The sequence below is a fragment of the Python bivittatus genome, unplaced genomic scaffold (genome assembly GCF_059951505.1).
Source record: "Python bivittatus isolate LINGU-HERP-01145 unplaced genomic scaffold, Pbiv_v1 ctg000610_np1212, whole genome shotgun sequence".
NCBI lineage: Eukaryota > Metazoa > Chordata > Lepidosauria > Squamata > Pythonidae > Python > Python bivittatus.
In genome coordinates, this window is record NW_028277088.1 from 15,365,543 (window position 1) to 15,393,404 (window position 27,862).

At 40.0% G+C, this 27,862-nt stretch overlaps 1 long non-coding RNA gene across 1 annotated transcript; it reads left to right on the forward strand.

The window, feature by feature from the left end:
* On the forward strand, positions 1-24,255 carry LOC148214570 (uncharacterized). Its single transcript, XR_015797769.1, has 4 exons — positions 1-193; positions 9,563-9,633; positions 13,393-13,497; positions 23,443-24,255. It is a non-coding gene; the product is annotated as an uncharacterized LOC148214570 (long non-coding RNA).
* The last annotated feature ends 3,607 nt before the right edge of the window (positions 24,256-27,862 follow it).

Sequence of the window (27,862 nt, forward strand, 5' to 3'; positions counted from 1 at the left end):
TGCAATACAAGAAGATAGACATTTATATTTATACATTTCAGAGATAAGTGCATTTACCCACCACTTAATCATTTCCAACAGGTCTTACAAATAAACAAAGCTCTTGGACATTATCCTGAGATGGAAGATTACAGTTTTTAAAAATGCCAGTAAACCTCTAAACAAAAGAAATCCAGTAAACGTTAATATGCATGTAAGTAAGATTTCTGTTCTTGGTTCAGTATGTTGCAGGGAGGGATATGTTAGTGCTTCACAACCAGATTTAGGATAAGATCTATACCTATATTCTCAGTAGTGATGGAGGAGAAATTGGATTCAAATTTCAATTAACACTTATCTAATGTGTTCCAAATATGTGCATGTAAATTCACACTTTTAAGAATTTTAAAATACTTGTCACATAAAGTGCATATGGTATAACTATTGTAAAGAAAATATAAATATCAGATGAAATTCACCTGAAAATGCATGCATAATTTGTGTAGATTTCTGGGGTGGTGGGTATTAATTGGCCAAATTTAGAAACTGATGCAGAAGGACTGGAACAACATAAAAGCAAAATCAATGGATTCAACCCTCCCTCATTTTGAAAGTGCAGGAGAGGTATCTCAGATCCACTATGGGAAAGAGACATAACTGTACAGGATGGAACATAACTTCCAACTCAAAGTAGGACCTCCAGCCATCAAATCTCTGGCACCTCATTTCTTGTAAACTACCACAACTCTGTTCCTTTTGTAGATGTGGGAGACAATACTGTGTTTTACAGTGATTTTGCCCAGCCCATAATACCAATTAGTTGACCCTTAGGGAGTACAAGTTATATAATATGCTAGCCTCAGAGCTGCCTTCTAAATGTGCATGATTTGTCTTTCTTATATGGGGACTCTGTCTACCATCTATAGCTTTTTCCAGGGCTCTTGTTCTTGATCTTTTCCATCCAAGGTCAAGAACATAAACCCACATTTGGTTTTCCTGATCTTTGCTTACCAGACTATCTTGGCTTATATGTAGTTTTGAGTGTACATGCACAACTGTCCCATCTGATCCAGAATTTAATCCTAAAGTTACTTCTGGTGACTTAGATAACAGTTCTCCCAAACACCAAGATTTGGGGTTCCTGCAGTCTTGTGTTTTTCCTGTTCCCTAAAGTCCTGGTAACTATAGGGAAGACAAAGTGAATACAGGTAGTCCTCAGTTAACGACCGCAATTGGGACCAGCAATGTCCATTGAAATGATACAGTCATTAAGCAAAATATCACATGACTGCACCAGACCTTTGATGTCAATTCCACTGTGGCCATTAAGTGAATCACCCATGGTCGTTAAGTGCAACAGCATGTGACCGTGACTTGTGACTTACTGCCAGCTTCTCCATGGACTTTGCTTATTGGAACCCAGCTGTGAAGCTCACAAATGGAAATCACATGACCATGGGATGCTGCGACAGTCATAACTGTGTGCTGGTTACAAAGTGCCTGAATGGCAATTACATGACCGCAGGGATGCTGCGATGGTCATAAGTTTGAGGATCAGTCATAAAGTTACTTTTTCAGCACTGTCATTAAGTTCGAACAGTCACTAAACAGGGTAGTTGTTAACTGAGAATTACCTGTAGAGGGGAAATAGAATCATCTTTGAAATTCAACAATTAACAACAATGTCTCATTTCTCAATCTTCAGAGCAACCAAATTACAAAATCATGTCATTTTCTACTCATCAGCTGGGTTCACATATCATATTAAGCCATAATGTGGTTGGCTTGTTTTTAGTTTAGCTTGTATTTGAACCCAGGCTCTGTATTTTTAAAAGCAAGATTTATGGCTTAGTGGGCTAAGTGATCTCAACTTTTTGTGATTTATTCAATAAATCAAGTTAAATGAATTAGGCTTAGTGTAATGTATGAACCCTTTCTTTTCCCAGCCCCTATTCTAAAAGACCACCTACCTGCTCTGACTAAAGCAGTTTGGAGAAACTGCTTCTTAGAACTCTAAAATACTATCAAGCAAACTTCCCTGCCAAAGTAAAATTGTTGCTGCAATGATTTCAAGATTGGAATACTCAATACAATTATCTTTTTCAAAAGCAACAATGGAAGATTTTGATTGAAATCAAACCTGTGGGACGTGGAATGTCCCCCTAACCTACTCCATTCTGATCAATTCTGACCCATAGTGTTGTCCCTCTGAAGCTGCTGTAAACTGTGGAGAAGAAAACCTATAGGCTCCTTCTTTATTGTTCTTGACAAGGAGATAGTGTAAACATATGAGCAGAAGAAGAAAAACAGTTTGTTCCCTTTCAGTGATCAAGTATATATGTTCCTTCAAGATACTGTAGATATTTCTTAAAATGCACCTTGGTTCTTTCCGCAAGTGAACAACCAGAGGAGAAGTGGCAGAGATAATATATTCTTTGGAGGGTCAAGCATGAATTTTATTGCTGCAGCTATGCCTGGTTTCAATTATTTTTTCTATGATATTCACAGACCCTTATTTGCAAAAAATTGATTCCTTGTCTTCATATTATGCTATTGCTACTACTACTCCTGTGTGTCTAATACATCTCTAGATCTCTGCATTTATTTGCTGCCTTCAAACATTTCATTGCAGATCTAATTTTTTCCCATTAAAAATCTTCCACCAGTTATTTCAGGACAGTTCTTCAAGTTTTGGTGACTGAAGCCAGTGTGCAGTAATGGTTAAGGTTCTGGAGTAGGACTGGGGAGATCCAGATTCAAATCCACCCTTGGTCTTGGAAGGTCACTTGGTGATTTGGGGCCTGTTGTTAATTCTCAGCTCAACTGATCTCACAGTTGGTAGTAGTGGGGGAATTGGGGGAAGGAGAGCTTGGTGACCTCAGCTTGGCCTCCTGGAGGAAAAACGGGTTGTAAGTCAAGAAAGTAAATAAAACAAAGAACTATCCAGTTCCATTTTCTAAAATCATCCAGCTGAAAGGAACATTTGAGATCAGCCCTAGTTCAGTAGCATTCTTTTGCTATTATACCAGCCTAGACTGATGCAATCTAGCTTCCTAGATGTTGTAAGTAAGGGAGAGATCATCACTTCTCACAGCAACCTGTATATATCTGTAGGAAGTTTCTTCCAGTATGGCAGTTGGGTATATAGAATTGGAATTAATGTTTGTATTAGTTTATTTATTTTATTTGTTTAAAAGATTTGTATGGCTGCCCATCTTAAACCACTCTGGGTGCCTCACAACAGCAATAAAACCCAGTAACTATAAAACATAACCATAAAACCATAAAACAATCAAACAAAAACAAAAACTCACCACCTTAATCATCCCCTTAGTATGCCCTGCAGCAAGCTCCATCTACCCTCATTCCATTCTATCTATTCTATTCTATCCTACCCCAGCACCTGGGTAAAAAAGCTAGGTCTGGATGGCCTTCCAAAAGGCTAAAAGGGTGGGGGCCTGCCAAATCGGTATTCCATAAGGTAGAGGCAGCCATGGAAAAGGCATGCTTCTGAGGTCCCACTAGGTGGCAGGATTTCAGGGAAGGGATCTGGAGCATGCCTCCCCTATCCGATCTGGTGGGACAGACAGGTATTCTTAGGGAGAGGCGGTCCCACAAATAATCAAGTCCTGTGCCATGTAGGGCTTTAAAGGTGATAACCAGCACCTTGAATTGCACTTGGAAGGAAACTGGGAGCCAGTGCAATAGAGGTGTAACATGAGCAAACCTAGGAACACCCAATACTGTGTGCATTGCTGTATTCTGGATCAGTTGTAACTTCCGAGTGGTCTTCAAGGGCAGCCCCATGTAAAGCTCATTGCAATAATCCAAACGGGAATTGACTAATATAATGAATATTAGTTTACTTTCATCTACATTGATGTATGAATTCACTTGTTCCAAAATGTGTCAAACCAGTGTGAGACTAGGCTGAAGCTGCCATAACCTAAAGATGAAGCAGGCATGTAAGCAGAGAGGACAAAACCCAGGAATTTTGTCTATGAGACCCCTTCGGAGAGGTAGATAAGAAGGAAGTAAGTCCTTAAGGAAACAAAGGAAAAATGTGACCTGAACCAGACAAAAGAAGTTGGGCCTGAGCACATGAAACCCCAATCCCATCAACAACTGCCAGACTTGTGAATCAACAAAGCAAGGACTTTTGGGGATAAAAGAGGTCCCAAAGCCTGCCCACTCTGAGTCGTCTGAGTCGTCTGAGTCTTCTGAGTCATCTTTGGATCCAGACTTGGCGGCTTCCGTCCCTCTAGCTAGTGGCTGGCAGCCTAGTTGGGAAGGACGTGGATGAGTGTGGATGAGCATGTGTGTGTGTATGAGAAAGAGCAAATGTACCTTGCAACCAGTAAAGTTTTGCTGTTACTTTAAATTCGCTGGGTCTCTGTGTATTTCAAAGAACCTCTTGTGCCTCAGTGTTCAGTTGGAAGTGATTTGTGTGTATCCCTAATTATTTCCCGGCTGTTGACCAGGGCTGTGTGTCTTGTCTGCTCTAGCCGCACCTATCTGGAAAATCCAGGTAGAAAGCAAGGGGGGCTGACAAGATCTGCATGCCTCAACAGGCTGTGAGTGTGTGAGTGAGTGAGTGAGTGAGTGAGTGAGTGAGTGAGTGAGTGACCATAAGCCGAACCTGGGAGCAGCTCTCCTAGTATTTGAGAATCTCCATGTTCAATCTGCTGAGCAGAACTCGATCTGTGTTCCAAACTCTTGCAGTTAGCAAATGACATTTCTTAAATGTGGGTTGCAAGGACTGGAACTACATTTTTTTAAAAAAAACCTACATTAAAAAAGTTATTAAAAGTTTTTTTTTAAATAAATATGGTACAGAATACATCTGTCCAGAAGATGTTAGGGTCAAACTGTAGCAACAGTGTGTGAAATTGGTAGTATATTGTTGTAACCCACCAAGAGTTTTTTTGATTCAGGCAGTATATACATGTAAGAAATCAAAAGTAATTAAGTTGCACTCATTGTTTACATATTTTGTGGTGTGATTTAAAGTTCTGCGTGTGATCAAATATGAAATGGTTGGAAATAAGTTAGCAGAAGATTTGTTAGCAACTATATTAGCATATGTGTGCTTTACAATCAGCTGCAGCACCTTAAGATCAGTTAAGTTTGGTAGACATTAGAAGTTAGGGGCTCATTCTCATGTCCCTCTAACCGCGGCATGAAGATACCTTGCTAGCCATTTAATATGACATGTTATCGTGACGCTGCCTTCTTCTCAAATCCAACAGGAAGGCAGATTGTATTTCTCTTTTCCAGTTTATAAGTAGTGTTTTCTCACTTCTCCAAACACAAGCCTTGACATGGACAAGCAGGGTCCTAATAACCCTGTATATCAGGGTTCCTCAGCCTTGGCAACTTTAAGATGGGTGGACTTCAACTCCCAGAATTCCCCAGCCAGCAAGGGAAGGCTGGCTGGGGAATTCTGGGAGTTGAAGTCCATCCGTCTTAAAGTTGCCAAGGTTGAGGAACCCTGCTGTACTGTATATTACTCCCTGAAGGAGCAATAGTAGCCCTGTCTTCTAAAAAAGTAGGACAGCATTCTCTCAGCTGTGTCTCTGTACACGCACCCCATGCCCTCTTCATATGATTTGTCAAAATTATGCTGTCTTGTTCTCACACTTTTCTCTTTATTAAAACTGCCTGCAGCTTTACACCACTGAAACGTATCACGTTTTAGCATGTTGCTGTTATATTTTATTTAAACTATATTTCTGTTTTCAATATATTTCTAATTCTTACGTTGTATACCACCTTGGGAATTTCTTGGAAGGCTAGAAATCTACAAAATAAATGTACAAAAATTAAAGCTGAAGCAGTTTCACTATTCCATGTCATGTAAATTCTAAGTAACAGCGTGAATTACTTAGGTCTGCAATATGAGTATTTCTTCCATAATTCCAATGCAGAAACTCACCATTGGTCTTTTATCCTTGTCTCACCCAAGGGAATACCCTTAAGACAAGAAAGTACTTGTATCTTTGCTTGGAAACATCTGTTCAAATTCTTTCCAAGTGCAGCCAAGTTTTTCCCCTGTCCAATCCAACTCTCAAAAATATCCAGTATGCTTGCAATGCACATTTTAAGTTGTGGAAATGTTATTCAAACAGCAATCATAAGGGAGGAAATCACTTCCATGCGGCTTGAAATACAGTGTCAGCAAAAGAAAACATCCTTTATCACCAGCAGCACAATGGTAACCGTACAGCATACATTTCAACTATTTTATGATGGGGGCATTACTTGCAGTGATGAACATTTGTATTGGTTGGCCATGAAAGACACACATTTTAAAAGAGACACATGTTTTGACTTATAGAAGAGAATAAGATCATAAGCTCAGTGCATGTATTGAAAAGCACACAACTGACTCATTCCAAAATAAACATACGAAAAATTGTGCAATGAAGGGTGTTACTTTAAGATCAGGCTATGTGATCACAGTCTGAACAGCTAAACTTCCTGCTTATGCTAATTGGCTAGATGTTGGGGGGGGGGGGTAGCTCTTAAACCTCTGGCAGATTTGTGTTCATGGCAGCGCTCCCACCCTAGTGCCATCATTTGAAGAACAGCCTTTTCCCAGTTTCATCTTCCCAACCCATCAGATCAGGGAGGCAGGGTATGTTACGGATCCCCCTAACTAAGGAGGTCCATCTAGTGAGACCAAGAACAAGGGCCTTCTCCGTGGTGGCTCCCTCCCTGTGGAACATCATCCCCACAAAGATAAGGCTGGCTCCCATCTTGATGCTCTTCTGCAAGGCCCTGAAGACATGGTTTTGCCAGCGGGCCTGGGGATCAGGTCAATTCGGAGCCCATCAAATGGCTAGTGTAAATGTGTTGTTGTCGCCATGGTGGGGGGGGAGTGTAGTGGGTTTTGTATTTGGGCTTTTTATTCCTGTAAGCTGCCTGGAGTCACCATGAGTTGGGCGGCCATATAAATTGCTTAAATAAATAAAATAATAAATAAATCCAGTTGTGTTGGATTTCAGCTATCATCATCTCGTCAGGAGAGCCACTGAAGTCCTGTATATCTGAAGGTCACCATACTGGGCAAATGCTATGCTGCCAATAGACACAGATGGTGTCATTAACTCCAGAGCAGTTGCAAGAAATGTTGTTGCCCAGCTTGATGCCAAAGGTGGTCATCCGAACTTTACTCCAGTGCTGGTATAACTGGAGAGCATCTTCTACCATGATGGCAATCTTGCTCAGCAGAGGCAGAGTGGGCTGTTTTTCACTTGCCAGAATTTACAGGCAGAGTTAGTTGTTTCATTTGCTTAATGGTAGGGCTGGCCCTGATTATTAGGGAACACTGACCACAATTTGGCATTGTTGTGCTCTTTGGAAAACTTCACAAAGTGATGAATCTCTGAGCAGGCATTTTCCACAGGAGAGCAGAAATTGAATTGATTTCATTTGGAATTCTGTGTGTGATTGTTCCCTCCCCCGCCCTCCCGCTTTTGTATTCCGTTTTAAACTCCCACTTAACTCCTTTTGTGTCTAGAGATTTAGGTTCCATATTGACTTTGGGCAGGAAAATCAAAAGTATTTTCCTTCCTATTTTTCTTGGAGCTAGAATAAAAGGAGAAGTCCCTAAGTGGAATGGCTAAGAACTCCCCAAAGATGGACCAGTGGGGTCAGAAGGTTCAGCTTGACTGGGGACTGTCGATCATAATTATTTTTACTTGGAAAACCTTGGAAGAAGGGATTCACTAGAGAAAGTTTATACGATTGCATCTCCTAGTTTGTAACACATCCTTATAGAGATAACTTTTGTCACAAGATATGTAGCTGTCGCAGAAAACAGTTCCCTCCCCACTCTGATGAATATATGCATCATAATCCAGTTTGGCCTGACACTTCGTGGAGATCCATCATCTGATTGTTTCTGGGAATTTCACAGTTGAGCTTTCCGCTCCACCATCCTCTTAGAAAGCTTTATGGTGATGTTCTTAGGGTTCTCCACAGGGAGTTCCCCAAAGAAGAACCTCCTGTTATGTCCCACAGGTAGATTAGAGAAACCACTTTTGCTGCTCTAGTATGGAAAGGGTTTGGGATCCTCTAATGAGGCCAGTTCAGGCTTCCTCAAGCAGTTACTTTCTAGTTGCTGGCTGAGAGTTTAGAGAATTGTCCTTCAATACATCTGAAGTCTACCAGGTTGAGGAGGGTTATGCTCACTCACAGCAGGATCAGTTGGGTTGACCTCCAAGAAAAGCCCAATTTGAAAGCCCCCCAAATGAGAGGGTTTCATGAGCAGAGGGAGGTAGAAGTACAAGAACTTGCATAGGAGATAGGACAGTTTGGGTGGTAAATCACCTTAAGTCCCAGCATCATGTTTTGCTTGCAATAATGAGCCAAGAGGTGGAATTCTTGCTGACCATCTGCTCCAGCTTTTTGGCCTGCCAAAAGAAACAACAGGCTCCTGTTATATAAATGGTTCAGCTTTCTGCATAGTTTGAGTCCATGCCACTGGAATAACAATGTCTGCTATTTTTTTAACATGGGTGCTCCTCAATCTGGATGGTAAGTGATTTTCCCAGCTGGGAAGCCATAAATGGTTAGCTTCTATGAAGACTTGCTTTTCCTGGTTTGTTTAGTTTATATCTACGAGAAGTGTGTTTCCATGCAGCACCATAATGTAGACTTGTTTTACCCCATAGAGCTGACAGAAAGTAGAAGCAATCAGGAACAATTTTAAGACTTACCAGAATTGATATTAAGGGTAGCAATCACCCACAGAAGCATTCATTTGGCACATATTTAATAATATATTTATTTTCAATTATGTGTTCAAGCAAAGGCTTGAGGTTGTAAAACAGACACATGATCGTCATTTGTGTTGGCTGGATGACTTAGTGCCTTATTGATATAATTTTACACTTCTCCTTGACTATAAATTTGGGAACAATTAAATAAGCAGTTTGCAATTTTGTTCAGGGAGAGCTAATTCTACTACAGCATTTAAAATATAATTAACATGCAAGACAGTATCTAGACAGTATTTAAAGACAGAGAGGAGTTCACATATATTACAATGCAGATGTTCCTTTGATTTTGCTCTATGTAGTTGGTACCATCGCAGCATCAAGATGGAGATTCATAATCACTTCATCTGCAAGGTTCATTCTTGACACTGTGTGCTCCATTAACACCATTTTGTTGTTCTGTTTTGCGACATACCTTACTTCAAATATAACACTTTGTCTACAGAGATGAGGAGGGAAGAGTGGACTTGGTCCAAGAAAGTGGCTTTGTAAGCAAATAAATCTAGCAAGCTGAGACATAAGTCATTTGAGCATTCTTCCAAGGCTTTCTACTGAACTAGACAAAGGAGTGTTCGTCCCTTTACTATTCTAGCTTGAGACCTCCGGAAAGCATTAGATGCCCAGTCTTTCATCTTGGGTCTATTTAAATCTTATGGAGCCTCGCAAGATATATTTAGCTAAATAGCGAAGCTGTCCTATCTCTGGGAAAGGCACAGTTCCCCAGCCCTACTATAGGACTTTCCCCACCTGCACTTAGCCATGGCATAAACATGCCCTGATGACTTTTTTTTTCCTGTCAGGTTCCTATGACATTGCCTTCATCTCATCCCTAGCCCATGAGTGAAACATCCTTATACCAAAAAGGATCAAGGTGGGTCAGTCTTGAGTTTCTTTCTCATTCCCTCCTCCCTTTTAGGGCTAAGGTGGTGTTTACCTAATGACTGTTAAATACCTTCTTCAAGGCCATCTCCATACTGCTCTCTAGCCAATTGCACAGTGGTATAGTTTTCTATTCAAGGATGATGGGTAGCACTTCAACTTAGCAGTTAGGAAAGAGCCCATATCTGTTTTGCTCAACCTCTAATTGCCTGGATGTGCCCATGCTATAAAAACTCATATTGTGTTCACATATAGAAATCTATGTACAGGTGGCTTGTATTATATAAATGCCTTTTGTGTACAAATGTTAGGCTATGTGAAGTAAGTTTTGCCCCTTATAGAGAATTTTTAAATATATACACCATGACAGCAAGTTTAAAAACATCTGCATGGCTACATGGCATACATAGAAAGTTATATAAGGCAATTCTCCAGCAATCTCATGTTCCAGGACCAGCTAGAGCCATATTGATGCTTTACCAACTATGATAACGTTACACATCTTACCACAAGCTGGTCTCCATCAGATTCATGACTGCCACAATTAAAATCCTATAGATAAAGTTACTGCATGGGGAATTGTAGTTCAGTTACACCTGGAGGGCCACCAGTTCTCCACATCGGTAGTCTCCATGATATTCAGTTTCTGAAAATATCTGAAGACGTGGCAGGATGTTATTTGCAGACCTGTCTTAACTATTCAGAAGATTGGTTCTGGCATGCACTAATCTGGAAAAATCCACTCACATTATATTTAGCAAAAGGAGCATGGTTGTGTAATTTTGTTCTGAGTTGAGGTACCTAGTAACCATTTATAGAAATCAAAGCCTTCCTGAAATTCTAAAACATTAGAAATCAGAGTGAGGGATATTCAGCTTGAAACTCTAATAGTATATAGTCAGTTCATAAATCAAAGGAAAAGGCATGGTTATTTGATGAAAACAACCATATACTGCTCTCATGGGAATCAGCTTGTAAATATTTATTTTAATCTGTTTCAAGTACTTGCCTACTCTTCATGCTCTGTTGCTCAGATCTCAGCCAAACACTGATTAAAAGGTGAGGGGGCACGACACAGATAGTTCTTGATCAGGATATAATTTACAGGGTGAGGTTTCTAATCCTGTTCCTTTTGATCACAGGCTCTGACAGGTTAGTTGGAAAGAAATATCAACAGGCAAAATGTCTTGCAGTGAATTTGTTCTGATTATGATAGATGGGCTGATCTCACTGATTCTCCTTAAAGATCTTGATGTAGAATCTGTCAGAAATTTAACAAAATAAGTTTAATGCTCTTGGATAGCAGGGAATCCCTCTCTATTCCTGAATGTAATACCCACCAGAGCGTGGAGAAAGTGACTCTTTTCCATGAAGAGGAGGTACAGAGAAACTTATGCTGAGTCAGTTCTGCAATCAGAATTTGTGTGGGAGGAAATCTGACTCTTCCTAACACAGCTTGGGACTTCCTTTGGAAAATTAATGCCTGGTTAATAGAACTGTTGATTCCTGAAGGGCCATGTTCACATGACATGCTTAATTGGTGGGGTTAAACTGTGGTGCAAATATGAAAACCCAATCAACACTGGGAAAAGAGAGGTCAGTTTTAGCCCAAACCAGCTCAGGGATTGCTTGGGGTTAAACCATCCTTCCCAAGTCTTTTTTTTAATAAGAACTTTATTAAATTATAAAAAGCAAAAAGATAAAAGGAAACAAAAACTAATAATCAAGAAAGTAGAGAACAAGAGCGTTAGAAATAAAGAAAGAATACAAAGGTGTTGGAAAGTTAAAAAAAAGAAAAAAATTACAAAAAGTATAACTTCCAACTTCTTATACAGCAGACGTAGATAAATCATATAATAACCTCTTACTCTAAAACTACATCTTAACATACATATTTTGTATAACCTATTCATTTAACTAATCATCAAATCCATATATCATAATTTCATTTTTTTTTCTGTCTCCTGCAAAAAAGTCCAAAAGGGGCTTCCAATTGGCATTAAAGTTAGTCAGTGTTTTTTCTCTAAGCAAAGCTGTCAGCTTTGCCACACCTTTCCCTGGTCTGAACAAGGGTAGTTCACTCAGCATGCCTGAACCCAGAATATAGGGTTAACCTAGGCTTAGTTCTTCCTTCTAGCTGCTAGACAGTCTGCTGAGACCTCAGGTTACCAGTAATGGTCTTCCTGGCGCAACCTCTTGGCTTCAGCCCTGACTTTCTGCATGACCTTCTGGCTCTGACTCCTGGTTCCTGACTCCCATTGACAGCTGCCTCTGATTCAGTCTCTGGAAATCCCCTTTGGCACCTGAACTGAGCTCTGGGTCCCAGTCACAGGCAGTCCACAGAAGACCTCTAGGCTAAGTCCCTGTTTGAGGAAGGAAAGCTGCAGTGGGTCACTAGGAAGAAGGAGCTTATTCTTTCACTCTTCTTTCTGTCTAGTGTGAAAGAAAAAAATATGAATGCTGTATTTTGAGTGGTGTGCATGTGCAGGAGAGACAAGGGGTACATGGGCATGTCTAGTTCTTGACCTCCATCTAAGTCTGCACCCTGAGTAGCCCTTTGCGCCCCAAAGTTGCTCACACTATGCCAGATTGTCACAGTTATAATCCAGTGTACATTCATGTGATTTTTTTCTTTTTCACTGCTTGCAAATGCTGCATGGCTAAATTATACCTATGTCTTGGGCAGAGGGGGACACCATATTTTTCCAGTTGGTTCAAATAATTATTCAGACTGATGTATTTTATACAAACTGATTTACTTTACAAACTCCATTAAAATTATGGCCCATGACCCACTCTAAATGGAGATTCCATGCTGCAGAAAGAAAATTCCAATAACAGTTGGTGGCCATTGATGTTGACATGGATAAAGAGCTAAGCCTACAGTGACCCTGAGAGATGTCAAAGAAGATTAGGGTTTATGTGTCCTTTCCTAACTATTTCCTGTAGTTTCATGGAATTTATGGCACCATTCATAAATATACCAAGGCAATCCATTCCCCAGTCCAACTTCTGCAAAGGTCAGAGCACCCTGCAGTGTGAAACAAGAGACCCAAGGGAAAGCCATGGTGCCTTCTGAAAAAGGCAGATTATGTGTAAGCAAGCCATAATTTCTAGCCAGTAATCCAAGCCTCGCCACACCTATTTCCCTCATTCCATGCCAAGTGCTTTGTTAACCCTGTAAACATTAGAACTACATAATATATGAATCAAAATGTTGTGAGAGACCAGTAGCCCCAAACTGGAGATATACAGATCAGTCCATATCCAGTCTATGTGAATGTTACATGTAAACTGCTGTTAGTCAATTCTGCATAATTCTGCTTTTTTAAAATGAGAACCTCCTCCATTGTTTTCATATTTTTTCTTACCATGTATTTTGCATGCATCTAGTGTGTAACTTTCCTAAATATAGATAGTTTTGTATGCAGCTTTACAAAATATACGTATTTTGATACAGCTTCTTTTCTATGAAGTATTCCAAAATGGACACTAATATACTCCATGAAAGGTGTGCCCATTCATTCCATTACAGATTTTGTTTTGGTGGTCTCGCTGTTTTCCTTGAAAATAAATAACACATCCATGATGGGTTTATCTGCTGTCCCTTGCCCAAACTTAGTAAAACCGCTACATGAAACATTAATCTACTCTAGTGAAATGTGGTACCCATGTTTAGTGGACTTTAGAAGGAGACCATGGAGGATGTAGTAATCTGTAGGTACAAGTGATGGGCATTTGTTCCCTGCAGGTCCCAAGGTAGTATGCGGTTGAAGACCAGTTCTAGGAAAAGAATGGTTCTGTTGGCTTTCCAGGGAATCTGGTTGACTGCTGCAGAAACAGGAAGACAGACCAAGTAAGGCTTCAGTGTGATCCAGACTAGTTTTCTTATGAACAAGAGAAGAGCCAAGTGGAACAAGAAATGAGTTTTTTGGTAGCTGTGATCAAAGAATTCAGCTGGACCTAAGGGCACATTTCCTATGTCTTACTACTTCAAGATTTGTGTATTTTCTGCCCTTTTAACCAGGGTTCCTCAACCTTGACGACTTGAAGATGTGTGGACTTCAACTCCCAGAATTCCCCAGCCAGCATGGCTGGCGGGGGAATTCTGGGAGTTGAAGTCCACACATCTTCAAGTCGCCAAGGTTGAGAAACCCTGCTCTTAACTATTCTGTGACAGCCCTTCTTGATTCACTTATGTAACTACAGTATGCACATACAAACCTATTTTGTAGGATGGACATGACACCACATGACGTATTTGGCACACAAGGTGTGAGTAAAATTCAGAAAACAGTTGGAAGGAAAAACAGACCTGCAACAATTATTTCACTAATAATTAGTGAAAGAAAGGTGTTTTATTAATGATTTATTCTTTCTTTTCCCCCTTCAAAATCATGGACATTATACTGAAAAGGTTTGTAGATCTGAGGTCCACTCAGCTAAAGCATACTATAAAAAGGATTATTTAAAATTTGCTTCCATGTTTGTTTATATTGTAATGATGTTACCATTCCAGTGATTGCCTTTATTTAGCATTTTTAACATTTATTGCATTTGCAATCCAATTTCTATGCAGAAAGTATCTAGGATCCTGAGTAATAAGATACGCATAAGCTTTTCATATGCTCCTTTAGCTGGGCCAGAATTCTTTTGATCTGTTCGATGCAATTGCATCTGATGGGAGGAAAAATAATAATGTGATCTGGAGTTGCACATATGCTGAGAATCACAGATTTTCCAACTACCCTGAGTGGGCTTGCAGTTTTCCCCATCTTTCCATTAATGAATTTTGACACTTGAACAGATGTTATCTTGCAGATTTTCTTCCTTCCTATTATTTTTGTCCCCTAGCTACATTGCTGCCGATTTTGATTCATTTGGCAAGAGAGGTGGGGAGTCTCAGAAATGCTGACACTTCTGTCATCTCTTTCATCTTGGCCCCTCTCCTGGCATTTGCCAAGTCAACACAAAACCTGCCTTGCATCAGGCAAATGATTTAAGAAGAACTGCCTCTCCTTTTCCTTTGAAAACACTCAAAAACCCCTTGTTTCAGCAAAGCATTTCTGTTGCCAAATGCACTGTGGGGAGTTATAGGAACAATGTTAGGGAAATGTAACCAAGTTCATAAGAGCTCAGGGATAGGAAATCACTCTGAATGCCAGCAGTGTGTTCGCATCATAGGTTCCCAGGTCATTATAGAGGCCCATGATGTTTTAATCTAAGAATAGGAATGTACAGATCCTATGCAGGATGAGGACACTTCTATCGTCGAATGAACTTTTAATAAGAAGGCTCGACCGTCAATTGAACAAAGAGGACCTTTGTCACACACCTGCAAAGGGGGCCCAGCAAATTAATAGAAGCGCAGCTAAGGCTTCAAAAGAAATTCAAGGAAGAGAAAATAGCAGGGGAATGATGTGAAAAGGAAGCTCCCACAGTTCAACATAGTGGGTTGCAAGTTAGTTAGAGACATGGTCTAAATGACAGTTAATCAAATTATTGATTTTTTAAAATAATTTGAGGAACTCCTGTTCCCCCTTTTTGGTTACAGAGGCCTGCCCACAATGAAATAAAAATAGAATTATTTTCAATTATGCTATTTTCAGAGGTTTTTACATAACAGGTGAAAATAGGTCATTAAGCCTTTGCAGGGCACACCTATTTTATTTTTAAACCATGCCTTCAGACCCCCCCTTTCAAAAACAAGAATAAAAATGAGCGAGTAATGTCTACTGTCTCATGAATACAACGTGCTTCTAGGACAGCACATTGGAGTACTACTGCAGCTAGGCTCAAAGCAGCCCGTAATGAGCACTGAAATTTAAATAAAGACTTTAATTCCAGACTAAGGCTTGCAAGTGCTTTGGGCTAATACTGAATAAAATACTGGAAAAAGGTGAATTCCAAAAGATTTTTTACTGCTATATATACAATCAACTGTTGAAGTTTAATTCTAGGTAATTTCCTTATCCTTTTAAAAAGAGAAATTTGCCTGTAGAGATTTCAGAATAATAATGTCAAGCACCAAATTAACTGTATTTTAGACATTTTTTTTTTTATTCAGGTGCTTTAATTTGTACTGTCACATAGTCTGCTTGCACAATTGAAATGGCAATTGAAATTTTAATTTACTGCCCTTTATGCTAATTTCCATTTCCCCTTTCTTTGTATTGCATTAGGTATATGACACAGCATGCTTACTACCTAAAAATGAAATTATTCCATTCAGTGTCCAATAAGTAAGTTTTCCCTCCCTCCCTTCCTTCCTTCCTTCCTAGCTCCACAGGACTCAGGGTTGCTTACAACATTAAGAACAAGAAAAGAATTCATCCATAGGAAAAAAGATCACACAAGGAAGAAGATACTTAATTGGATACAATTCTGTAGGGGCTTGACCCTACCCCATCTCAAGACCTAGGGAAACAGCCAAGTTTTCAATACCTTCTTGAATATCATCAGGGAGTCATATGGATGTTGGGGGGATCTGCTCCCGAGGGTGGGCACTGCAACAGAAATGGCACATTGCCTAGGTCCCAACAGATAGCACTGTTTGATTGCAGGGGTCAGGAGCATGCCCACTCTTGCAGGTTGGGCAAATCTTTTGGAGATAAGTGGTCCCTTAAACAGCCAGCTCTTATGCCATAAAGGTGATAACCAAGGCTTTGAATTGTCTCTAGAAACCAAACGACAACCAGTTCAACTCATAGAGCAGTGATGCCACATGGACATACCAAAGCATGCCTGTTACCATCTCTGCAGCGGCATTCTAGACCAGCTGTAGTTTCCGAGCACTTGTCAAGGGCAGCTCCATGTAAAGCGTGCTGCAGTAGTCTATTTGTGAAGTGAAAAGTATGTATGTGGGCCTTCCCAATTTAAATCTTGGACTTCAATCCACAAATATTAATATTTCTGCCAAATCAGACTGAGAGTGATTAGCCTTTTCTTTCTTTTTTGCTTGCACAGTGTGTATAACTAAGCATTAACACTTCCCCATGCTACCAGATGCTCCGATATTGGCTGTTGTTTAACTATCTATCTTTTATAGTTGCTCCCACCGAAAAGCTAAAGGACTCTAGGCAGCTTACAGATCTTACAAAATACAACAGTACAACCCCCCCCCTCAATTTTATGATGAATTAAAATAGTAAAATCTAAAGATTTTAGGTCCTAATTCCCCAGATTAGGTCCTAAAATTAATGTGCTAGCATTTTTGGTAAGACGCTGTTGGCAATAATTGATACCCAAAGGCTTTCCATAAGGGCCAGGTTTTTACTTGTTTCTGGATGGCCATGAAGTTGAGGACTATCCTTGCTTTAGGGGGTAAGCTATTTCAAAGGAGGGGAGCTGTTACAGAGAACACCCACCACCCTTTGGCCCCCTCCTGCTGTACCTCCTGCTAGGTGGGGGCTTTTAGTTGCTCAGGTAGGGCAAGCAGAAACTGTTGGGAAAAGCAGTCTCTAAGGCACTGTTTCTCAACCATGGCCATTTGAAGATGGGTAGACTTCAACTCCCAGAATTCCCCAACCAGCCAATGCTGGCTGGGGAATTCTGGGAGTTGAAGTCCACCCATCTTCAAGCAGCCAAGGTTGAGAAACACTGCTCTAAGGTATCCAGGCTCCCAAAAGTTAACTCCTTTACTTTCCAAGGGAAATAAAAGTATCTTATTTTTCATGGCCTCTGTCTGCTGAACAACTTTGCTTTCTTGCTAAACTTTGCCAAGGTTACAATCAGTTCCAAACTTCTGCTTGACTACAGCTACTCCCTTCATTTTGCTTGATTATAATAAACAAAGCATATTTGAAAAACCCAATAAGAGCATATTGTAATGTGTTAGATCATCAATCATGCCTTTGGAAAGCAATACAATATTTATATACTTTCCCAACATGTACTTTGGTTACAAGCATCCACAAGCATTCAGATGAGCTTCAAATGGTCAAAACAGAAAATTTTAAACTGAACTTATGATGTTGGATTCATAATTTGGCAGATGGGTAACCATTTTTTGTAGAAGGAGGTGCACCAAGTATTAATCAAAGTGTGTAATTCAGGTTTAGAACTACTTGCCAGTTTTCAGGCAATCTGATTTTTTTTTTCCTGATTTCCTAGCATTAAGAAATGAGTTGAAACTTGGTGGATAAAGGTTTCCCGATCTCTTTTTTCTATACCCCAACGAGCATCAGAACATGTTATTCTGGTTGTTGTTTGCATCACATTTGTGGCTAACATTAGAGCTTGGCAAAACAGGCTTAATTACAGATAGGGAAGACAAACAATAGATGCAAATTGCCTAATGCAAAATGATTATTTAATCATTGACAAGTGGGGGGTGGGACGTGTTCATACAAACATTAATCTGTTTTAATAAACCAAGCTCGGAACAAAACTGTTGTCTCTTTTGAGTCTCGCTTCTGATGCACATACTTTTCCATTTCCAAATTCTGAATTAAGAAGCATTTAGGTTTCCTGTCTGGAAGAATGCAGGATGCTTGATACAAGAAACCAGGACAGTCCTGATAACTGCTCCCTTAACCTCTTTAGATACTTCAATCAGCTCTTGGACTTGGGGGATTCCTTGTTCAACTTCTGTTAGTCTGAGTTAGTACATCCTCCTCCTTTATCCATTGGCTCCCATCTTAGGGACTCCTATCTGTGTGCTAGCATCACACACACGGACCATGAAGTATAGAGGCTTTATTCACAATAGTTACAGAAGTATGTTTTAAACACTAAAGCCTTTATACCAAAGACTAACCCTCTGGGCTTTTAAAGTAGTGGAAAATATGGCTATTCAGGCTGAGTGAATTTGCCAGTCTTAAATTCATCCCATCCTTTTCCACATCAGTTTGCAATTTTAAAAAGCACATAAAATTTTGATCTGATTTCTGTGTTTGTTTCTCATAATATAACGAACTATGCTGTAAGCCCTTTCCCTTTGCACATGTATTTTTGTACATCACAGAGTTGAAAACTGAGCCACAAGGTTTTGGAAAACTGGAGACCAGCATATAACTAATTTCAGATCTGCATGTTTAAATCTGTGGAGTGCAATATGCATATAAATTGGAAATCAAATTGTGGCAGAATAAATACAGAATGAATTCTGTAAATAAATACAGAATGAATATAATGTGTATGTATGTGTGTATGTGTATGTATATGTGTGTGTGTATATATCATATAAACATATATATATATATATATATATATATATATATATACACACACACACACACATACACACGTTTCTAACAATGTGTAACTGTAAAAGAGTTACACAACTGGAGATCAGCATATAGAGGTGGTCCTCGCTCAACGACCACTTGTTCAGTGACCATTCAAACTTATGACGGTGCTGAACAAGTGGTACTTATGACTGGCCCTTGTACTTACAATGGTTGCAGCATCTCCGTCATCACACTTGGTGTCCAGCTCGCAATTACAACATCACAGGGTCCCATGGTCATGTGACTGCCATTTGTGACCTTCTTTGCCAGCTTCCTATGAGCAAAGTCAGTGGGGAAGCTGGCAGAGGGTCACAAATGGAGACCTGGTGATGTCATGCTTAACGACAGCATGGGATTCACTTAACAATGACAACCAGAAGTGCTGGAATTTCCACTGCTAAGCGGCGCGGTAAGCATCATGCTTTACAACTGTGTTGCTTAGTGATGGAAATTCCAGTCCCAATTACCACTGTTAAGCGAGGACTACCTGTAATTACTTCCTGATTTGGGTTATAGATGACTGTTGGTAAAGGAACCAGTGAAGAATGGGACAGAGGGACCACTTGTCCCCAATTGTGTCTACATATCCCATTAGATCCAGCACAAGAAGCATGTTGTTGTTATGGTTGGTTGCACAGTCAGCCAGATGTTTACACTGGATTTGGCATTTTTATCTACCTATCAAGTCCTTCCCAAGGACTTGTGATAGACAGTTGTTGTTGTTTGATGGTGTTAAAGGTATTGTTGCAGGATGTAAGCTGTTCCAAGTAAAGCTGTCTTTTGCAATTGACTGATGGTGATTTTGTCAATGCCGATGGTCCAAGTGGTGCTCCAGATGTTTTGGGATTGCACCTAAGGTGCCTATAACTATTGGTACTATCGTTGCTTTCTTTTGCCATAATCGTTCTACTTCTATTTGCAGGCCTTTATATTTTATGATTTTCTCCAGTTCTTTCTCTTCTCTCCTGCTGTCCTCAGGTATTGCAGTGTCCACTATCCAGACTTTTTTGTCTTTCTTATCAACAGTTGTTACGTCTGGAGTGTTGTGTGACAGGCGCCTGCTCTATGGAACATCATTCCCCTGGAGATTAGATTAGCTCCAACCCTGATGGCCTTTCATACGGTTTTGAAGACCTGGCTATGCCACCAAGCATGGGGGTCGGAATATGAGACAGAGCCTGTGGGATGGTTGAATTGTTTTTTTTACCTTAGCTGCCGTTTACATATTTGTTTGGATGTCATTTTTATTTTTATGTTTTTAAACTGCTGTTTGCTGCCGAGTCACGACATTGAGAGGGGTGGCTATAAAAATTGAAACAAACAAATAGAACCCATGTTTTCTCAGTAAAAGGTTTAAAGACGATGTAACCGTATATTGGGTATAGCAAGTGCCTGGATGTGAGATTGCTTGGGAATACCAAGAATGACAGTAACATCTCTGCTGCAGGCAAGAGGAGGTACATAGGATGATATTTTAAGCTTAACACACAAACTTTTTGTTTTGTTTCGCAAAAAAATACAGGCACGTTCAAACATCCAAAATGGGTATTTGTTCATCTGAATCTTTAAAGTTCCCCAATGTTACTTTGTGGTTTTGCTCCTTTAAAATTAATACTAGACTCCCAGGCATGGGAGGGGGAAACAACATGTGGCCTTCCAGATGTTAGACTGCAGTTCCCACCATTCTGCACTATTGGCAATAATGCCTAATGCTGAGCAAAATCTGGAGAGTCCATACCTTCTCCAGAATAAAATCTGCTTTCCCTAAACCCTTTTGGAAGAAGATCTGTTCTAGCCAGGCTTTGAATTTAGATTGCTGGCAAATACCTTGAGTAAATCATGCTGTCTATACTACATATGGTCATCCCATGTCAGATTCTCTCAGTAAAATGGAGGAACCAAGCCCTCTTCACAGTTCTGGCTTGCTGACCAGATGTTGCTTAGAAGCTCATGGGCTGTTAGCTCTTGTGCAAAGTCTCTGACAGTGTAAAAAAGTTCTCTCAAAACACTGATTGAGTTTACACATTGTACTAAAACATAAGGTGGCTTGTTTCATTTTGGCTAAATTTGTTGCAACCAGTTATGGTTTATTCAATAGTTAAGCAAATCATCACCTAGTATGATTTGTAAACCAGCCCATCCTCATGAACTTAGCTAAATAGCTAACCAGATAGGCAGAGAGAGAGATAGACAGTCAGTCAGTATTAGAATCCGCTCCAATATTGAGTCATCATTATCCAGAGTTTGGAACATGCCCAGAAAGCTTATGAATGTACAAACTCATTTGCAAGGCTCAGATTACAATGCTTTCACCACTTTCATATGAATAAACCCAATTGGATTCAAGGGGGCTTATTTTTTGAATAGAATATATAAGTTAACACTATTGGTGGCTTGGTAAATGGCCTCAGAACAACAGCATTGTTCTTGTATCTGTGCATGTAATCAGCACCGGGGGTCTAAAAGAATTGACAAATGTTTTCAGATAATATGGATGGCAACAAGCAAGAGAAGTAGAACATGTTAGTCATCTGCGCTGATTGGATTAGACTATAAAAAAAGTTTCTGCCTGATAACTTGAGATTCCTATGAGAAAAGTCTTTGCCAATAATATGTATTTTGGTTATGTTTATGTATTCTCTACTATACACATCCGTATGAAGCAACTCCAAACCTAATCCTAAGGCAACATCGATCATTCAACTCACCCAAGCAACTTTAATAAAACAAATGAGGAGTATGTATCATGAACAATTAATATTTTAAACATGATATTGGTCATAAAACATACAAGATCCATTACTTAACATGGATTCATAGAAGAATTCATCATTTAAATACTCCAAAGAATTAAAAAAGTCAGAGTGATTTAAAACGGCAGGGTTTGAAAATGTATGGAGAACTTGGTTGTTCTGGGCTATTCTTTGCAATGATATATGTCAGGTTAACGTTTGCCATTCATCTTTGCTTTCTCTGATCTGGATTAGAACTTAATGTCATCTTTTAATATTTCAGTTTGGTAAAACTGTAAATAAGCAAATGCAAATGTATGAACCACATGTTAGTATGAGACTGTGATGTGAAACTAATATTTATAGTTTATTTGGCAGATGGTGTGTGGCTGGGTAGATAATGTCTGGAGATACTAGACATTTTTTGTATTATAGCAAAACACTGAGATAAAGAACTTGTGAGTTATTCAATGACATGGTCCTAGAAAGTGGGGAGGGCTTCTTTGTATGAATTTTGAGTAACTTGAGTTGTTTCCAATACCAGACACCAATAATTCTCTGGGCTGTGGAGTCCTTGGGGTTCTCTGAGCTTGGTTGTTTCCTTGCAAACGTTTCATTACCCAGCTAGGTAACGTTTTCAGTGCAGGTAACGAAATGTCTGCAAGAAAACAGCCAAGCTCAGAGAACCCCAAGGGCTCCACAGTTCAACCCTGAGCTACCCAAATTCTCTGGACATCAGAAGTCTCATGTGATATGCATCAGATAATTCACAGTCTGGTGAAACAAAATTCACTTGCAAAAAGAATGCAATCAGGTTTACCACCTTAAATCAATAAACTCAAAAAATAGTTTGCTTAAGGTGCATGCATTTAAGAAAAGACAACATTGGGGGATTCAAGCTGTACTCAGTGCGTAAAGCATATTTGGAAGCATTCATAGCCTGTGTTCATACTTAATGCTTTACTGGGTCTGTATCGTGTTCAGCTCCATTTTGCCCAGGAAGTCTTCATAGATTTTCCATGACAGGTAAAACCATTGGATGATTCCTCAAAAGCAAAGACATGTTTCAGTTTTACACAAAACCTTTGAGTTCATTCTATAACTTTCCAGTAACTCCTGTCTTCCTTACCTCCATCTTCTCAGCACCCATGATCATATATTTTATATTTATATTTTATTAGATTTGGAGGCTGTCTGACATCCAATAATCTCAACCATCCATTTATTATTTAGCAAGGGAACCTAAATACTTATCTTGTTTCTTTCTTTGTTTGTATGGTAGCAATATTGTGCCTGAAAATAATAGCTCCAATGTTATAATGTTGGATACCCAAATTATCTTAGGGATGGTTTAAATCATGTGTTTCTCCAGGTGTGGTTGCACTCCAACTCCTATTCACCCTAGGCAATGGAGACGAATGATGGGAACTGCAGGCTAACTTCTATGTGCTCTGTCCAAGCTTTTATTCATTGACCCATAAATATAGTGCACAACCCCAAAAGAAAACAATTGGGATTATTCATTGTTCCCATTTGTGGAAGGGCAGAGGTTCTACTTTTCCCCTAAGAAAACCAATGGGAACCCCAAATGTTTGGATCTGAGCAAAATACTTAATCTCCCAAGCATCTTGGGGACCAGCACTCTCCTTCTGCCCTTCTTTGTGCTCTGATTACAGCACTACAATTAGGCCCAGTCAGCACTTTGACTGTGACTGATTAAATAAGGCTGCAATGCATTTGAGAAGGCTGCCAGAGCAACTCATGATTAATTTACAAAAAAACGCAAAAATTTCGAGAATCCAAGCACTGTAGAATTTCACTCTGCTTTTGATCCCTCAGGGAGTTGAACAGATGACTGAGCCCTGACACTGGGATTTATGAAGCCAAGAGTCAAGCTCAGCTCTGGGGCTGCCCTAACCTTTTCCAAAGCATTGCCCTGACCTTGGCTGCTGTCCCAAGACTGAAGAAGCAAGCAGAAGGGCATTTAGGCCTCTTCTACCAGCCAGAGGAACAAAGGGATCCCAGCTGCCCTTTTCTAAGAAGAGAGACGCCATAACATTATATTAGCCTGCTTCCAGGAAGGAGGAAAAAAACCCAGTTACAAGGCACTTGTTTTCACCTCACTGCCAGCAAAAAAAGAAAAGAAAAGTGTGGTTCATAATACAGGCACGCCAAAGGTCTTATGGCCAAGCCACAGAATCTTCATATACAGTAGAGCAAAATAGAAGGACTCGGGAGAGCTGGTTGATGTACTAACAATACTGAGTTGAATGCACCATTCATTTTTCTTGATGTAAGGCAGTTCTCAACCTTGCTCCAGTCATGACTTCTCCAGAAACAGCAGGGGGGATGCTGCAGCTACAAGTTTAGAGTTCATCAAGTATGTCTTTGCATGTCTGCCCAAGCAAGACTGCCAGCAAGGGAAGTTTAGCCTGACCAAAATGAAAAATCAATGCCTATTTACAACTTTGTTACATCATTGCCAAATTGGGAGAAGAATTCTGGTTTTCCCCCCTGTATTTTTCCTCTTCTATGTATTGTCATTTTTGCATGTATATCTCAGAGCTGTACTTGTATTCTATTTCCATTTAAAAGGAGAGGCCCAATGACTTTGTTTTTAAGCCACTTTGGGAAATAAATTTTGGTCTAAGAAGCAGGATAAAAGTGTAATTGGTTTTTTTTTTTTTTTAATCCATAGTTGACTGCAAGGATATAAGCTTGTTCTCCCAAGTAAGGCTTTTGAGCTATGGTTCAGAGTTTGGAGAAAGTAACTGCCCCTACGGAAGTTCCCCAGTGGCTCAGTTTGATTGACACTACAGCCCAAATCAATATGACAATCTTAAGTTTGCCACTAAAACATAATGTAATTGCTATAAGACAGTGTTGTCCAAACTTGGCCACTTTAAGATGAGTGGACTTCAACTCCCAGAATTCCCCAGCCAGCCATGCTGGCTGGGGAATTCTGGGAGTTGAAGTCCACTCATCTTAAAGTGGCCAAGTTTGGACAACACTGCTATAATATGATGGTACATTCTGAAGTAGCTTCTGCTGCAAGAAGTAAAGGGGAGTATTGAAAGCTGAAAGATTCCAAACTGAGCTCCCAACAGTTCTGGGGAAGACTGTTCTCTCTTACCTGGAGAAAGACTGCTAACCAGCAACTGGCTTCAGTGCTCTTAATCTTAATGTGATTTGCTTGGATTGGCTTAGCATAGTGTTTCTCAACCTTGGCCACTTTAAGATGTCTGGACTTCAACTCCCAGAATTCCCCAGACAGCGTTGAAGTCCCCACATCTTAAAGTGGCCAAGGTTGAGAAACAGTGGCTTAGTATATTGTGCAAATCTAGACAATACAGTTTCTAAATCAATATTTATAGTTAGCTTGAACTCTGCCTGTTGTGCCTTTCTCAATAGCTTGGGAAAGCACAAACCTTGGGCTTAGCACAATGCATCTACAACACACGTAGATAGTAATAAGCTACATGGATCAAAGATTTATTTGTTTATGAAATTTATACACCACCTCCATTCAATTAGATCCTGCAACAGTATAAGACAGCTTCATAGGTTTCATTGTAAGTACTACTAGAAATGATTGGGGTTCTAATTAGATGCACAGCTGCTCCTTTTGTAAGCAGAGTTAGCATCCCATCTGGTTGACTATTGGCAATGACTTTGGGTACCCTGAAATTCTACTGAAAATACTTCTTTAAACATAATGACACTACTAGACTTCATAGTAACGCATGGCACTCTTGAAAATGTGCTCCCATTTTTGCCTAATAGAATCTCTCTTTCTGTGTGTGTTTGTGTATGGCCTGAATTTGGAATATTAGCATCTCTTCAGGCTAACTGGATTGCATCCTGTCTACAGTCTCACATGTATCACTCTGCCTTGTCTCAGCCAACTACTTAGGAGAATGGATAAAGGAGGCTATGGCTTATTTTTTTTCCTACAAAATGTTGTCTTTACTTGAGAGGCCTAATGAGGATTGTTAAACATCTGGATAGGGTGATGGCTGGAGCCCTCAAAAGCAGCTGGAAAAACAGTCCAAATTCCAGCTGTCAGCCTGGGCAAAGGATGTTCTTAAGCTCAAAGGTCTATTTGAGCCTCTTTCTACCCACAGCTTGACTAATTCAGCATCCTCGAATGGACCAGAGACTTCAAAAATTTGCACTCTGCTTCCCCCCACTTCTTAGATAGATCTGCCAGGTGAAGCGCAAAGGGGAAAAAGGCTTCTTTTCCTTCTGTAAAATGATAGGGGTGTGTGTGTGGTTTTTTTACCCTAAGAGTTGACAAAGAAAGGTCTCTTTCCAGAAAGAGCTCTAAGTTGATTCAGCACCGTGCTGCAGGTAAATGGTTCATGTCCCCCAATAAAATGTGTATTTCAGCAGAATGGTAGTTTGACGTGGATTCAAATACAAGGACAGGACAGAGAAGAACTGGAGTGAGCAGGGGTGGGGGGGTATTGTTTCTTCCTTATATGTTTAGATTCTTTTTGTTTTATGACACACTGTTTCAATTACTCCTCCTCTTGCTAGTTTGCATTTCATCTTCAAAGTCTGTGCAAAAAAATAGAATAAATAAATAAATTGCACTAAATGAAATCCATTTCACTTTTTTTTTTTTTTTTTTGCTGAAGCCTTTCTGATCTCTGGGGGCATCTTGACAGGAAAGACGTGCATTACTTCTAATTGACAGGATGGAGAAAGTAAACTTTTATTTCTGCACAGGAATAAGCTCATCTTCCCAGCAATAACTGGGATATCTAGCAGCTCCTCGATGCTTCAGACCCATGGGATCATCGCAAAGATGCACATCTTGAGGCTGCAGGGTGGCATGTGGCTTCTAAAGATCTGCCAAGTTATAATCAAATTGTCATTTGTAAAATTGCAATAGGAAGCACTTTATCAAATACATGACTAAAGAGAAATATTAACACTATTTAATTTTAACTGAACATGGAATCAAATAAAATTGGACAAAGATAAGCTTGGGTGAAAAGCTATGCCCTGGTAAGTTCTTGTTTAGATTACTGCAATGTGCTATGTAGTAATACCCCTTGAACGTATTTCAGAAAGTTCAGTCCATCCAAAATGCTGGAGCAATACTATTGATCAGAACTGGGCAATATGAACGTATCACTCTAGTTCTTTGTTATTTTCACTGGCTTCTTGCTCATTTCCATTCCCAACCTCAAAGTGCTGGTTTTAACTGAAAAGCCTACTTCCACATACAGTATTCGTACTTGTATCCTAAGGTTGTCTCTGGCACCAAGCCATTTATAGATTAAAACCAGCACTTTACATGATACATAGAAACCCACTGGTAGCCAATGGAGGGCTTGCTGCACAGTATGGTCGTGGTGTCCTAATATCAATTAACACGTGAGCCACTATATTTTGTACCAATTGCAGTTTCTGAAGAGTGCATTGCAATAGTTCAACTGGGTAGGGATGAGAACATGAGTTACTGTTCTTAGGTTCTCCTGCTCCATAACTAGATGGAGTTGGGCAAAGGCTCCCTGGCCAAGCCTCCAACTGACAATCCAGCAGTAGCTGTGAGTCCAGAAGGACCACCAAATCATGAATCCACTGTTTCAGAGGAAGTACCGACCCTCTGAGACCAAAGGCAGCAGAGAACTTTGAGGTAGAAACAAAAACTCCATCTTACTTGCATTCAGCTTCAGCCAATTTTTTCCATCTAGACTTTAAAAGCCTCCAGACATTGAGACAAGACTTTGACCACATTGTCAGTGTGGCCCAGGATGGTGATGTGTAGTTAAGAGTCATCAGCATAATGATGACACTGCATTCTGGACCAAAGGGTGATCTCTCCCAGTGGCTTCAAGGAGATACTGAAATGCAATGGGGAGAGGATTGAACCCTGTGGTGCTCCATACATAAGAGGCCAGAAGCAAACTTCTCTTCCCCTACAACCACCAACTGGAACTGCTACTGAGGAAGGAGTAGAACCATTAAAGCACAGCACCTCAATCCCCGCCCCCTGTAAGTGGTCCAGAAGGATACCACGATTTATGGTATCAAAGGCTGACAAGAGGTCTAATAGGAGCAAAAGGGACACACTGCCCCCTTCTAAATACCAACAAAAGTAATCTATTAATGCAACCAATGCTATATCCCTCCCCTACCAAGGCCTGAATCCTGATTAAAAAGGCTCCAGATAATCCACTTCCTTTAGAGTGTTCAGTGGTTGTCTTCCCACCACCATCTCAACAACCTTCCCTAAAAAGGGAAGGTT